Consider the following 14,727-nt stretch of genomic DNA (forward strand, 5'->3'; position numbering starts at 1 on the left):
TCTTGGTGTGTTTGGACCATTCTAGTTTGTTGGTGATGTGGACACCAAGGAACTTGAAGCTCTCAACCTACTCCACTACAGCCCCGTCGATGAGAATGGCCGTAGACTATTCGCTTGGAGGTAATGAAGCCAGCAGTGGTATAGTCTACGGCAATACGGATATCACTTATTATTGATATCTACATAGGCCATTGATGTGAACCACACTGCTGCACTCTCATGTCGTTATTGGCACCTTACGGATTGTGGTTGTTGTGGAAGGCTGTGCACAAATCCAAACCCAATCAATGTTTTTGAAACCAGTGGACAGCCAGTGGAAAATGTGCTCTTGCAACAGCTGCATAGTGCGGATCCAAGCCTATGGAATAAAAATGGAGCTTTTATTTCTCAATATAATTCATGCTAATTTAAAAAAATCCATAGTCCTAATGGACATGCTCAAACGTTCACACTTTTGATAGACTTAAAGGGGCAATCTGTAGTTACTACATAACCAACCCATAAGAAAAATTTGACATCCATATATGGCCAGCTATGTAAACTTTAACATTGATTTATCCTGTGTCTTCTTCTAATGCCTCTTAAGGGGAAAGTAATCTAAAAGTAACTGAATGTAATCAGATTTCGTTATTGAGTTTGGGTTATCCAAATGTTACATCATTGATTATAATTTTGGACAGGCAACTAGTAACTGTAATGGATTACATTTTAGAAAGTAACCTATCCAACCCTGGACATAGTAAAGAACATTATTAGTCAAGGACTGAAATACAGACATAAAATATCACACATAGACTACTTTTTTTTACCTTTATTTTACTAGGCAAGTCAGTTAAGAACAAATTCTTATTTACAATGACGGCCAAGGAACAGTGGGTTAACTGTCTGTTCAGGGGCAGAACGGCAGATTTGTACCTTGTCAGCTCGGGGATTCGCACTTGCAACCTTTCAGTTACTAGTGCAACGCTCTAACCACTAGGCTACCCTGCCGCCTCGAAAAATGTTGGTACATACACACAATATCTAGGTCTAATACATAGTGCAGTGCAAAATACTATTCAAGATATATAAAATGGCTGTCTCTTCACAGTCCCCTTTGTGCAGTAAAGTGTGTTTTTATCTGTTTTTGAAACTGGTTTTATTGCTAGCTTGAGTTACCTGGGGTGGCAGAGAGTTCGATGTAGTCATGGCTCTATTTAATACTGTGCATTTCCAAGCCTCTGTTCTGGACAAGGGGGACTGTGAAGAGACCACTGCTTGCATGTCTTGTATTGTACAGATGAGTGTCCAAAATGTGTGCTAACTACTTGAACAGACAGTTTGGTACCTTCAACACATCAATACTTCACACAAAAGACCAATAATGATGCAATCAATCTCTACTCAACTTTGAGCAAGGAGAGTGTGACATGCATGATACTGACATGTTCCCTCCGTATACATCTAAGTGTGATACGTGCTGATTTGCCTTCGGAAAGTAATCAGACCCCTTGACTTTTTCCACATATGTTTCTACATAACAGCAGAGTTGGGCCAGTAACTGAAAGGCTGCTGGATCAAATCCCAAAGCAGACAAGGTAAATATTAGTAGTTCTGAACAAGACAGTAAACCCGCTCTTCCCCAGTAGGCTATCATTGTAAATGAGAATTTGTTCTTAACTGACTTGCTGAGTTAATTAAAAAACTAATATTAATAAATCAATCTACACACAATACCTCATAATGGCAAAGTGAAAACAGGTTTTTAGACATTTTTGCAGATGCATTACAATTAAAGAACATAAACACCTTATTTACATAATTATTCAGACCCTTTGCTATGAGACTCAAAATTGACCTCAGGTGCATCGTGTTTCCATTGATCATCCTTGAGATGTTTCTACAACTTTATTGGAGTCCACCTGTGTTAAATTCAATTGATTAGACATTATTTGAAAAGGCACACATCTGTCTATGTAAGGTCCCACAGTTTACAGCGTATGTCAGGGCAAAAACCAAGCCATGAGGTCGAAGGAATTGTCCGTAGAGCTATGAGACAGGATTGTGTCGAGGCACAGATCTGGGGATGGGTGCCAAAAAATGTATGTTGATGGAGGTAATCCTGTAACCCCTGCGGTTAGGGTGAATCCCTTCTATTTTAAAAGTCTTGGTTGCTCTCACAGCAAGTCAAAATTGTCACCAAGGAGACATTCCTGTCTTTGCAGAGTTTCTTCAAGAACTTGTTTGGGGCAGCAAGGCAGCTGTAACGTTCCGAACCCCTTCTACAGCATGGCAGGGGGCAATGGATGACTGCTCTCTTCCCTGTGCAAACAAGGATGTTCAAGAGCATGTTGTAGCGCACCTTCAGTTCCTCAGATTTCCGAAAGTGAATGTCGGTAAATCCAACGTGAGTGAAAATGGTGCCAATATTAGAGTAGTTGACTAAAACTGCAGGAAGGAGGAGTTGGACATGGGCGCCTGAGTGACATTGGACCTTGGACCTTGGTCTGCCCACAGGCCACAGGCAGGCCAAAATGTCTCACCATTGAGCTGACCACAACGATGGTGGTCGTGATAGAATCCGACGGGGAAGGAAGAGGGGGGAGGAGGTGTGCTTCGACTAATGCCAGCCTGATTCACCGCACATGTACGTGTAGCAGCGGATTGCATCGGAATCCTCAGGGGGATGGAAGAGGGTTTCCTTTGGTTAGTGACTTGCTGAGCTGTGGAGGGTGCCCCTGGACAGATGCTGGCTATTGGTATACTCCCAGGATCAGAGCTGACTCGCAGGGTTGTCCGCTCCAGCAGGCAAAGCTGTTTAATAACTGGATCGGATCTTCTAGGATATATGGAGGCTGACCAGACCGGATAATCTCTTCCATAAACTGCTTGATGATGATACATTTAGAACAAAACATTTATGTTCATTTATCAGTTCCACCTTATTTTCCTCTGCTTGCGTAGATATAATCTTGCACCTCGAGCATTTGAGACACAGACACAAATACCACTAGTATTTTGACTCTATCATTGCTAGCGTCATCTTCCTCTGTTACCATGATGGCTAACCGCTAACTAATGTTTTTCTTTTTGTAGGAATTCGGGACACAATCTTGCGGTCCTAGCTGAAAAAGCTAACCGTGTCACGGAATCCTTAGCTATCAGAATTTCCAGTGGTTAATTAAATATGTTGTGGTTGTCAACATGATTAAAAATGTATTAAACAAAAACAACAGTGTGGACAGTACACTGATCTGTTGTGTGTATGATACAGATGTGATATGTTCGATGGATCCTTGGGAAGGTTAGGCTACGGCCATATTTTTTCAGCGCTATCATACCCTGATGTGAACACACAAATTTGCCTCCAGCTGTCCATCCAAAGCTGACTGATATCTACATTACACCTAAACCCGACTGATCACTCCATTACACCTGATAGTCAAACTAAACTAAACGTACCCTCACTGTCAACTCCATTTATTTTCAGCAAACTTACCATGTGTAAATATTTGTATGAACACAACAAGATTCAACAACTGAGACATAAACTGAACAAGTTCCACAGAAATGGAATAATGTGTCCCTGAACAAGGGGGGGTCAAAATCAAAAGTAACAGTCAGTATCTGGTTTGGCCACCAGCTGCATTAAGTACTGCAGCGCATCTCCTCCTCATAGACTGCACCCGATTTTCCAGTTATTGCTGTGAGATGTTACCCCACTCTTCCACCAAGGCACCTGCAAGTTCCTGGACAGTTCTGTGAGGAATGGCCCTAGCCCTCACCCTCCGATTCAACAGGTCCCAGACGTGCTCAATGGGATTGAGATACGGTCTCTTCGCTGGCCATGGCAGAACACTGACATTCCTGTCTTGCAGGAAATCACGCACAGAACGAGCAGTATGGCTGGTGGCATTGTCATGCTGGAGGGTCATGGTCAGGATGAGCCTGCAAGAAAGGTACCACATGAGGTAGGAGGATGTCTTCCCGGTAATGCACAGTGTTGAGATTGACTGCAATGACAACAAGCTCAGTCTGATGATGCTGTGACACAATGCCCCAGAACATGACGGACCCTCCAGCTCCAAATCGATCCCGCTGCAGATTACAGGCCTCGGTGTAACGCTCATTCCTAACACGATAAACCCGAATCCGACCATCACCCATGGTTAGACAAAACCGCGACTCGTCATTGAAGAGCACTTTTTGCCAGTCCTGTCTGGTCCAGCGACAGTGGGTTTGTGCCCATATGCGACGTTGTTGCCAGTGATGTCTGGTGAGGACCTGCCTTACAACAGGCCTACAAGCCCTCTGTCCGCAATAGTATGGGAGAGATTGGACTGTCTGAGCACTGATGGCGGGATTGTGCGTTCCTGGTGTAACTCGGGCAGTTGTTGTTGACATCCTGTAACTGTCCCGTAGGTGTGCTGTTCAGATGTACCAATCCTGTGCAGGTGTTGTTACACGTGGTCTGTCACTGCGAGGATGATCAGCTGTCCGTTTTGTAGCACTGTCTTAGGCGCCTCACAGTAAAGACATTGCAATTTATTGCCCTGGCCACATCTGCAGTCCTCATGCATCATTACAGCATGCCTAAGGCATGTTCACGCAGAAGAGCAGGAATCCTGGGCATCTTTATTTTTGGTGTTTTCCGAGTTAGTAGAAAGGCCTCTTTAGTGTTCTGAGTTTTCATAACTGTGACCTTAATTGCCTACCGTCTGTAAACTGTTAGTGTCTTAACTACCGTTCCACAGGTGCATGTTCATTAATTGTTTATGGTTCATTGAACAAGCATGGGAAACAGTGCTTAACGCCTTTACAATGTGGTTATTTTGATTTTTACGAATTATCTTTGAAAGACAGGGTCCAGAAAAAGGGACATTTCTTTTTTTTTGCTGAGTTTCCAACTCAGTCAAACCTAGGATAATGACTGTTTCTCACATGCTGAGCATGTCTAGCTTCACAACTAAATGACCAGACTTTTACAGATGTACTTTGCTCAGTCACTCAGCCTGCTGCATTCTCTATCAAATCCCTTCCTCTCCTCCCTCTCCTACACCTGTCCAGCTGTCATTCGTCTGGCCTGGCTGCCTCAGCCTATGCCACAGCCTTTGCCAAACTGATTGGGTACCTCCACCTCTTTCTCTGTCAGTCTGGCCTTGTTGCCTCTGCCAGGCTGGCTGCTGGAGAAAAGCAGTTTTGGTCCAAGGAGACCACTGGGTGCAGAGGGGTCATTGGCTCTGTGACAACTGCCGTGCTCTCATGACCGTGGGGAACATTGTGCCACACAGTAAGAGGGAGGCCACGGCTCTCACTCAAGGTGTCATAATTTTCCAAATGACTTGTCCACCATGGCAGTAGGTACGCCCCTACTTTTCCAACGAAGGCTGGTCACTTACTCACCTAAATTCCGCCTTCTATTCCTTCAAGAAAAGTGTTCAGCACATTCTCTTCTCCTTCTCAGTGTTCTCTGACATTAGGTATTCAGTCCCGTCTTTCTGCAGTCTGCTCCTTTCAGCATTCTCTGGCTTGAAGTTATCAGACTCCCAGCTCTCACAAAACAAATGCATGCTAAACCAGTTATAATTGTAAAAGATGCCGATACAAAAGCATAAAGATACTATTGTAAAAGTGTCTATGAAATTGTATATAAATCAGAATTAAACAATAGCCTTCTTAGACTCAACAACTCTGAAGCAACCAACAGTAGACAAAAATAATAATTAAAAACAGAGATATCCCAAGAATAAATATTAGATATTGTTAAAGCGCCAGGAATGGATGGCTTTCCCATAGAATTATATTCAACATTTTGGGACAATGTAGCCCCCCTATTGACACAAATGACAACACACGTCACTTAATTAAGTACTTCCTAATTCAATGTTGCAAACCATTATTTAGGTTATATTAAAAACTGGAGAGTCCCCTGCTGATTATAGACCCATTAGTTTAATAAATTGTGACAAAATAATAACAAATATTGTAAGCAATAGAATGGGCAAAAATATTAGCAGACTTGATGCATATCAATATAACAGGGTTTATAGAAAACACACACTAAGAAACAAATACAAACATGTTTCAATTTAATACAATACGCAAAAACAACAAGATACAGATTTATCAATAATGGCTGTTGATGCGAAAAAGCTTTTGATCGTCTGGAATGACCTTTTCTATTCAAAACTTTGGAAGCTTTCAACTATCTAGCTGAAATAATACAGTTAATAAAATATTGTATAAATATCCTAAAGCAAAAATGTACACAAATAATACATAATCTAATGAAATTGCTTTAGAAAGGGGCACAAGACAGGGATGTCCTCTCTCTTCCCTCCTGTTTGCACTGGCAATTGATTCAATTGCACAAAGAATTAGACAGGCCTAAAATATAACAGTATTGGTAAACTTCAATATAAAATAAATGTATTTGCTTGCAGAAGATCTCCTGATATGCCTAACCAATACTTAAAACTCAATGCCCCCTTTTGCTAAAAATCTTTTCACAATACTCAAGTTCTCAGGTTCTAAAATTAATGAGGAAAACACTGAGAAAATGGCAATAGGAAAAATAATAACTCACGATTTACAGAAATCCTTTAAGTGGACCATGAAAAATCTGAAATACTTAGGATGCTTAATAAGTCACAATAAATATTTAAAGATCACTTTATTCCATTACTCAACAATATGAAAGCTGATTTAATTAAATATAGTTATCTTCCCATAAATCTTACAGGTAGAATAAAACTCCTTAGAATGGCATGGCTGCCAAAGTTTTTGTATTTATTTTCAGTAATACCAATTACCCCTTTGAAGACATTATTTAAAAAAAAGTATACTCGGTCATAAGCAGTTATATGGGCAAATAAAATTAATAGTATAAAAAGGAAAGTTTTACATCTTTCTATATCTGAGGGTGGTTTTATTTAACCTTCCAGACTTGGAATTGTATCTCCTCAATACCCAAGGCTTATATTTACAACATTGAATGCACTAAAGAGGAACAATGGGTACATACTGAAGATGTCCAGAGAGCATATCCAACTGACAATCTCTTAAAAAATATATAATGGTTCAGATAATAACTTCAGAATGAAGCCAACATCAGCGTGAGCTTTGGTTGCGAATGTTATGAACCTTGAACTCTTATTCACTACAGAAGTGATACCTCCTAGCCGTTGAGTTAGCAACCGCAGCTGCAAACGCAGGTTAGGAAGGAACAGACAGAGTATCCCGTCTACCACACAACGACATTACTACAACGTTTCCAATTGACCACCAGAGACATTCTTCAAAGGACAAAGGACTCGGTTTGGCAACACGGCCTTCCATCTACCACCAACCTACTGAAGCGCAGCTCAGAGTAAATATTTATTGCATTTTCCTTTTCCAAAAGGTGTGGTAATTTAGAATGCATAAGGTACTGTATTTACGATAGCACAGCTCCTTCCCTTTGTTCCTCAGTCTTCCCGCTCTTTCACCCTTTTCTTTTGTGTAAAAAGCTGTCATATATGTTCCGCCCCCTAGTGGCGTTTTCCTTTATGGCATATTTTGTAATCAAGTTATGATTAATTGTGTGTATGTGTAATTCTGTGTGATTAGTTAGGTATTTAGTAAATAAATAATTAAACCCAATTTTGTATTGCTGATTCTACTTGTTAGCCAGGGTTCGTGTAGATAAAATAATTTACAACTTTCAGATGAGACTGAATTAAGGTGACGATTGATATTGACTGCTATTGATGTAAAATATTACTAGGTCTTTAAGAGTTGATTCGGAAGTTAACAGCTCTATAAATATTATTTCATGGTGCCCGACTCTCTAATTACATTTACATGATTAGCTCAATCAGGTGATATTAATTATGGAGAAATTATTTTATAGAATAACATGTCATATCACTTAATCTGGCATAGCCAAAGACATGACATAATTGGAGTCCCCTGATAGGAATTTAAAATAGAATGAGGCTTTCATTTAGATTCAGCCTGTATAAAATTGAAAAAACAGATTACATAATATAACAAGTTATTGTACACATTTTTGGAGTGGTAAACAAGCATTATTGTGTGTGTGTGTGCTGAAGATTCCCCCGCCTCCGTGTCTCTCTCGCGAGTAGACCAAGGCGCATTTCGTTGTTGCCGTGTGTTCCGGTTAAAACATCATCAAAAAACGCCAAAGGGTTTGAACATAATATGTTATAAGTAAAACCTTTCCCTTGCCAAGGGAATCCTATGTGCTGCATTTTCAGGCACAAAGGAGGGTTTAGCTTGCTAACAAGGGAAAATAGCCATTTTTTGTTCCTTGTGCAACGTTGAAATTGCTCCGCCTTGTGGAACGGAAGTCCCAGCCCAGGTAGTTCCGTTTGATTTCAGCGTGTGAAATCATTGACCGCTGGCATGTGCCCTAATATATTAGTTCATGAAGAATTATTCAGGTCACACTCAAGTCATTACTTGTGATATCCAGACGGATATCAATGTCTTATCCAATTGAACTAATAAGTGTAAATCTGGAAATTTACATTCTGAAATAGATATTTTAAATAATATCCAAATTGATGAGATTTCTAAATAAGACCTTGTAAACTTTTTCCAAACTAACCGAGATGAAGCAACTTCTCAGGCTAATTAAAGTTCAATTCCCAAATAGCCTATACAGGTCTGATTTATAAGTACATTGATAAATCAGTAACATTTGGTTTTTGCAAAACCATTCAGTAATCCAGTACTGACAGAAGCCCCGCCCCAGCGTGAATCCCATGTGGTTTCGACCTTAGGGAGATGTGCACCAGTGTTGAATGTTTCCAACATTTGATATACTGTTTACACTTATGATATCCAATCAATGGAGATTGTATGGATTATCGTCTCATTCAATTAAATAAGTTAAATTGTTGAACATACCTTAATGTTCTTCCAATCAAATAAGACACTTTTAAACTTCTCATATTAACCTAGATGAAGCAACTTCTCAGGTTAATTAAAGTTTAATACCCAGATAGCCTACCCAGTTAGGATTAATCATTGGCATTGATTAATTAATTCAATTTGCTTTTGCAAATTCATTCACGTCCAACTTCCACATTACTGGTACGGTACTGATGGTTCGTCAACATCTATAAATAGATTATACATGTCTTTGCAGCTTCCAATGAATTCCAAACCCAAAGTTTAAAAAAAATAGGAACATTTTTCCTCTAAATTGTTATAATATTGTGCAAACTATCAAAGGAGGTGGTCACCACTCCTCCGCTAATTAGTGAACCTCCACCCATAAAAGGATTGATCTCTGACCTCAGCAGCGATATCAACCCTAATTATGCCATTAGCGAAAAACAGCCGAAATTGCGAACGCTCTCCAAAATCAACCATCAAACACAGGCTTTGTGACAGTTCTCCCCACTCTTGCACTGATGTATCGCCATAAAAATGTGGCATCGGTCCTAAACCACAGTGCACAGCTGAAACACGTGCCAGACATGGCTAACATGAGGGGACAGGTGGAGAGAACTGAGCAACTATTGACTAAAGCAGGAAATTAATACATTCTGCTAGTCGAGGAACTGCGTTTGAAAGCTTAACAATTAAAAGTAATTGCAAATACTTATGATGATGAACGAGCACAAACTCTTCAACAAAACCGTTGTCTCCAGGAACAACTCGATTTAACCAAAACTAAATATGATGTAGTCCACTCCAAACTAGATAAATCTGTTGAGTTATCTACAAATAGGAGCATGCAATTTGATAACATGCAGGCAGTTTTGTTGAACGTTACTCAAAGTACCACGGTTCTACTCAAAATTCTGCAGACCAAAGACAATCAATTGATGAACGCAATGACAAAGTTGGAAGACAAATCAGCAGAACTAATTGAAGTCGCTTACCAAATGAATGATGAGAGAACTCGGGTGATGAAGATGGAAATCCTGTTTTTTTTCTTCTAAGCAAGTGGAAGAAATCTCATCACTGAATCTCTCGCTCCGTACTCAAGACCTCTATCTGCAAACCATGAGACCGAAAGGAGCAAGTGCGACACTCATGTGTCCAAAATCAGTACTCTAAGCGCTCAAGTAGACTCTGCAATGCAGCAGAATACCACCCAGGAACTCCAGAATGGTCACACTCTTTTCAGAATGACTACCCATCCAAGCAACCGGAGCCCTGTACTCAAAGGATTGAAGACGATTCAGACATTGCCTCCATCATGTGTCCCTCCTCTCGGCCATTTGGCACTCTGTAATATGGCGCCTCTTGGCCAACAAAGCCAAAGCTTGGCTTCTCCTCTTGGCCTTTCGGCCCCACTTTCCCCACAGGGTGAAGCCAACCCTCTCCGCCCGCTTGACGCAGAATACCTTGACAATCTCGTGAAGAATTTCCCACCTTTGACCCCGTTCCAGGTCAGCCAAACAATACTGAGACGTTCCTAGCTGACATAGAAGACGCGTTGGATGGCTTCCCGAATGCTACGGGTTCTGACAGAGTTTACCTGTTGAAGCGAACGTCGAATAGACACGTGACAAGGTTCATTCGTCGACAACAGCAACATGTGCTAAATGACTACGCTAAACTTGCCACAGCTTTGAAATTAGAATTCAGTGGTTCTGTGACTCGGAAACACGATAGCTCACTGGCTAACACGGTCAATCAAGCTCGGAATGAACACTCAAAAGCTTACTATCATAGGCTTCGTTCAGCTTGGCCTACTCACTAAAACAGGCATGGAAGACCTGTTACCATTTAAACAAATGTTCCCGTCGAACATGTATCCCACCTTCATTACCTACTTGGGCCCTGCAGCCAACATTGGCTTGCCTATCTTACAACTCAGAGAGCTTGCAAGCACAGCTTTTGAGGAATCAAAAGTTTGCAACGGTAAAAGCCCTGACCACTCGGTTTTGAAGTTTGACCAGGAGCACTATCATCAGGTATTGGGGCACTAAGAGATGACGCGCAACAACAGTTTCTAGCACGAAACCATGATTCCAATAACCTCCGTGGTCAAAATAACTGTACAGTACATCGCCATCAAAATGACTACCGCTACAATCGACCTGTTCACTACATTCCTGCACCCAACCCACACAAAGTGTCAGAGTACAAGGGTAATAAAGGGTAGAAGGATGACAAAAACGTACCAATAATTAACTTTTTATTGGATGCAGGGGCAGTATTGAATAGCTTGGACGAAAGGTGCCCATATCAAACGGCCTGCTCCTCAGTCATAGTTGCTAATATTTGCATGTTATTATTAGTATTGGATAGAAAACACTCTGAAGTTTCTAAAACTGTTTGAATTATGTCTGTGATTTTATCAGAACTCATATAGCAGGCAAAAACCTGAGAAATTCCACTTCCTGATTTTTATTTCTGGAGGTGGCAGATTTTCAACCAAGGTCTCATTGAAATTACAGCGAAATATGGATGATTTGTCACTTCCTACACATTCCACTAGATGTCAGCAGTCAATAGAACTTTGTCTGATGACTCTAATGTGAAGGGGGGTCGATTGACACAGGAAATAGTCACCACAGCCATGAGTGGACCATGCTTTCAACAGGCACGTTCACAGATGAAATGACCTGCATTCCATCGCTCATCTGAAGTCATTCTAATTCTCCGGTTGGAACGTTATTCAAGATACAGTGGGGCAAAAAAGTATTTAGTCAGCCACCAATTGTGCAAGTTCTCCCACTTAAAAAGATGAGAGAGGCCTGTCATTTTCATCATAGGTACACTTCAACTATGACAGACAAAATAAGGGAAAAAAATCCAGAAAATCACATTGTAGGATTTTCAATGAATTTATTTGCAAATGATGGTGGAAAATAAGTATTGGACCAAATTAAAATAGTTTTTCACCAGAAAATAATCATAATCCGTTGGATAGTTTGTACATTTTTACTTATTTTCGAAGTAGTCTGTATTAAAAATATATATCTGACCATTTTATAAATGCTATAAATAACTGCGTGACATGATTGCATTTTTTGCCCGGTTCTTTTGTGACAGAAACAAAATGTTTGGAGAGCATAGTGCCACACTGTGTGAATTGGAGTGGTACATGGTGTGAATTCTCAACCACCCCAACTGCTTTAGAGGGAGGAAAGCAGACAGAGAGGCTTTGAACAAAGGACGGGTGAGGTTTTTGATTTCTTGGATGGCAATTTTCTGGAATAGAAAACGTGTGTGAAATACAGAGAGAAATTCCAATGTCACACACAGTGTGTTTGCATATCACTTTTATGTAGAAACAATGATATTTTCAGTGCTTTGTTGAAATACATCCTTATTAAAACGCTAAGGCATAATTTTCTAAATGGCCCATTGTGCTTCAAATAACTTGGGCAGGGGAGCTCAAAACCAAAAGGAAATATTAATTTGTGCCACTTATCTTTTGTGCCAAACCTACTTGTCTAATCAAACATAGAGTGGGGTCTTAGCTGTCCCTTTAAGACCACACAGTCAGATTCTTAAGGAGATACCCAAGCCCAATATTTAACAAGCAATCAATTAAAGTCAATGAACTCCATTTTAAGACTGTTCTTAGCTGTTTTAATGAACAAACGGTCAACTCTTTCAAGCAGTGTCATGAAATATGAAAAGCAGAAAAGGTTATTCGATTTACCGTCACACCTAATGTGTGCTTTAGCCTAGGGGTTTTCAAATTCTTCTTTCCCAGGAACCCCCACCCAGGCATACCGGCGACACAGGGACCCCATCATATGATAGCAAAAAATAAGTTGCATCTTGTCTTAGCATCAGGTGAATGATAATGGTATACTTAATCAAAATGAATAGATTTGGTAGACAGTTTCATTATTTTGACCTCCCCACAGTTCATTGGAAGAGGAAGTGTAGAAAGGTATCTTGGCGGTGGAGAGAACATGTTTCTGTTGTAAATGAAATAATTCTACACAGTTTGGCATGGAGCTGAGAGACAACTTGGCAGTTTTCTGCAACTCTATGCACTGTATATACTGTAGTTCAATATCTTTTTTTCTGCTTTCTAGCTGGCTTTGGTCATTTAAGTAGACACTGAAACAGTTTTTCCATCTTGAAAACTACCACAGAATTTTCTATACAGACAAAATCCTGTAATTAGCTCAAATGACTGTAATTTTCTCCATATTAAAGGGACAGTTAGAGCTTTTGGTAATGAAGCCATTTATCTACTTCCCCAGAGTCAGATGAACAGAAACAGCTAGCATGCAAACTGTTCCTGTTGACTTCCAGTCATTGCACTAATGCTAGTTAGCATTGGCCTGTAAAACTATGTCTAACTTCCTTCATACTGGACGCAGAGACATGAACATGGTATCCATAATGGTATTCTGTTGTAGCTAGCGGTGTTCATAAAAATAAGATTTTTCACATAAAAATATCCCTATAAGTATTTTTCGAAATTGTATGAATTAATTGAGGACCCCCTGCAGTATCTCGTTGTGAACCCAACTTTGAAAATCCCTGCCTTAGCCTACGGACTAAGTCAATATTTAGTTAGAGCTAAAACAAAATATTCACAATATTAGTCTTTCCGCCTCACCAAGGTAATTAAGTTATGCAATACCCTGTGCAAGTGACGTGTTCCTACATCATACTTCCCTGTTCATTTCCCTGCTCTTTTGAATGGTCTTAATGATTATATCCTCAAATTCATGAAAAGCGAGGTCATATATGAATTCTACTTCTGCCAGAGGCCTTTCATTAAGTTTTGCACTGAAGACCATTGCGCTACGTTTTTGCCCATTGAAGACCATTCAAAAAGCTTACAAAATTCAAAAACTACAAGGTTACTTTCCACATCAAAAAACTGAATTCCATTAACTGAAAAATGTATCTATTGACATTTTATTTAATTTGCACAGAGAAAGAGAAAGAGATGAAGGGGCAATAGAGAGAGACAGTAAGAGAGAGTCAGACAGTGAAAGGGATAGAGGGAGAGAGAAAGTGTTTGTGAAAGTGGATTTTGTAAGAGAGGGAGAGGTGTGTGGGGACCTAAAATAATTTTCCCTCAAAGGTTATTTAACTTGGCCATTTGCAGTGAGATGGTTTGCCAAGATAATTGTCGCCGGGGTGACTAAACTCCCCACTGAAGTCATTTTTGGCGACCCATTTCAGCGAGAGTTGAGGACTGAAAATAGAATGAAATAGACTCATTGAGGGCCATTTCCGTCAAATTGGATGAAAGTTGCGGTGCACAAAGGTTGCCTCTGCATGTAAAGCTCCAGCAGATGAAAATTAGCATACTGATCATATTCTAGAGAGAGAACTAATTACCATTGCAGTGTTTCAGCTTTGCCTTTAAAACTTGGATTGTGTCTCCAATGCCATGGGCCCTGGTCAAAAGTAGTGCACTAAATAAGGAATAAGGTGCCATTGGGGATGCAATCTTGTTCATGAAGTGAACAACTGTTTTAAAAAGGTCGGCAAATAAGCAGTAATGAACGCGAGGACTTTCAGGGCAAGAAATAGATGGCAGGGCATGAGTATTCCTGTTAGTCAAAAATAATTTATATTCAAGTTCTTAACCCTATTGGCTAGCTAAGAATGCTGCAAATAAACTAATTAGGTTACATTAGGTAATAACTCAGTTGTCGAACCTCATCACACAGGTAAGACAGGCAATATCAATCTTAACTAAAATATTATTAAGAAATCACATTTCCAGCAATAGGCCTACCACACACCGGTTCTGAACAGTGGATTGAGTATGCCTATGGTTGGTGTGATCACAGT

The 14,727-nt window shown here is 40.2% G+C and overlaps 1 protein-coding gene across 1 annotated transcript in view; it reads right to left on the reverse strand.

The window, feature by feature from the left end:
- LOC135542364 (receptor-type tyrosine-protein phosphatase T-like) overlaps window positions 1–14,727 on the reverse strand; it is a 553,030-nt gene that overhangs the window by 384,753 nt on the left and 153,550 nt on the right. The window lies entirely within an intron of this gene.

The sequence above is a fragment of the Oncorhynchus masou genome, chromosome 6, assembly GCF_036934945.1.
Source record: "Oncorhynchus masou masou isolate Uvic2021 chromosome 6, UVic_Omas_1.1, whole genome shotgun sequence".
Classification (NCBI taxonomy): domain Eukaryota; kingdom Metazoa; phylum Chordata; class Actinopteri; order Salmoniformes; family Salmonidae; genus Oncorhynchus; species Oncorhynchus masou.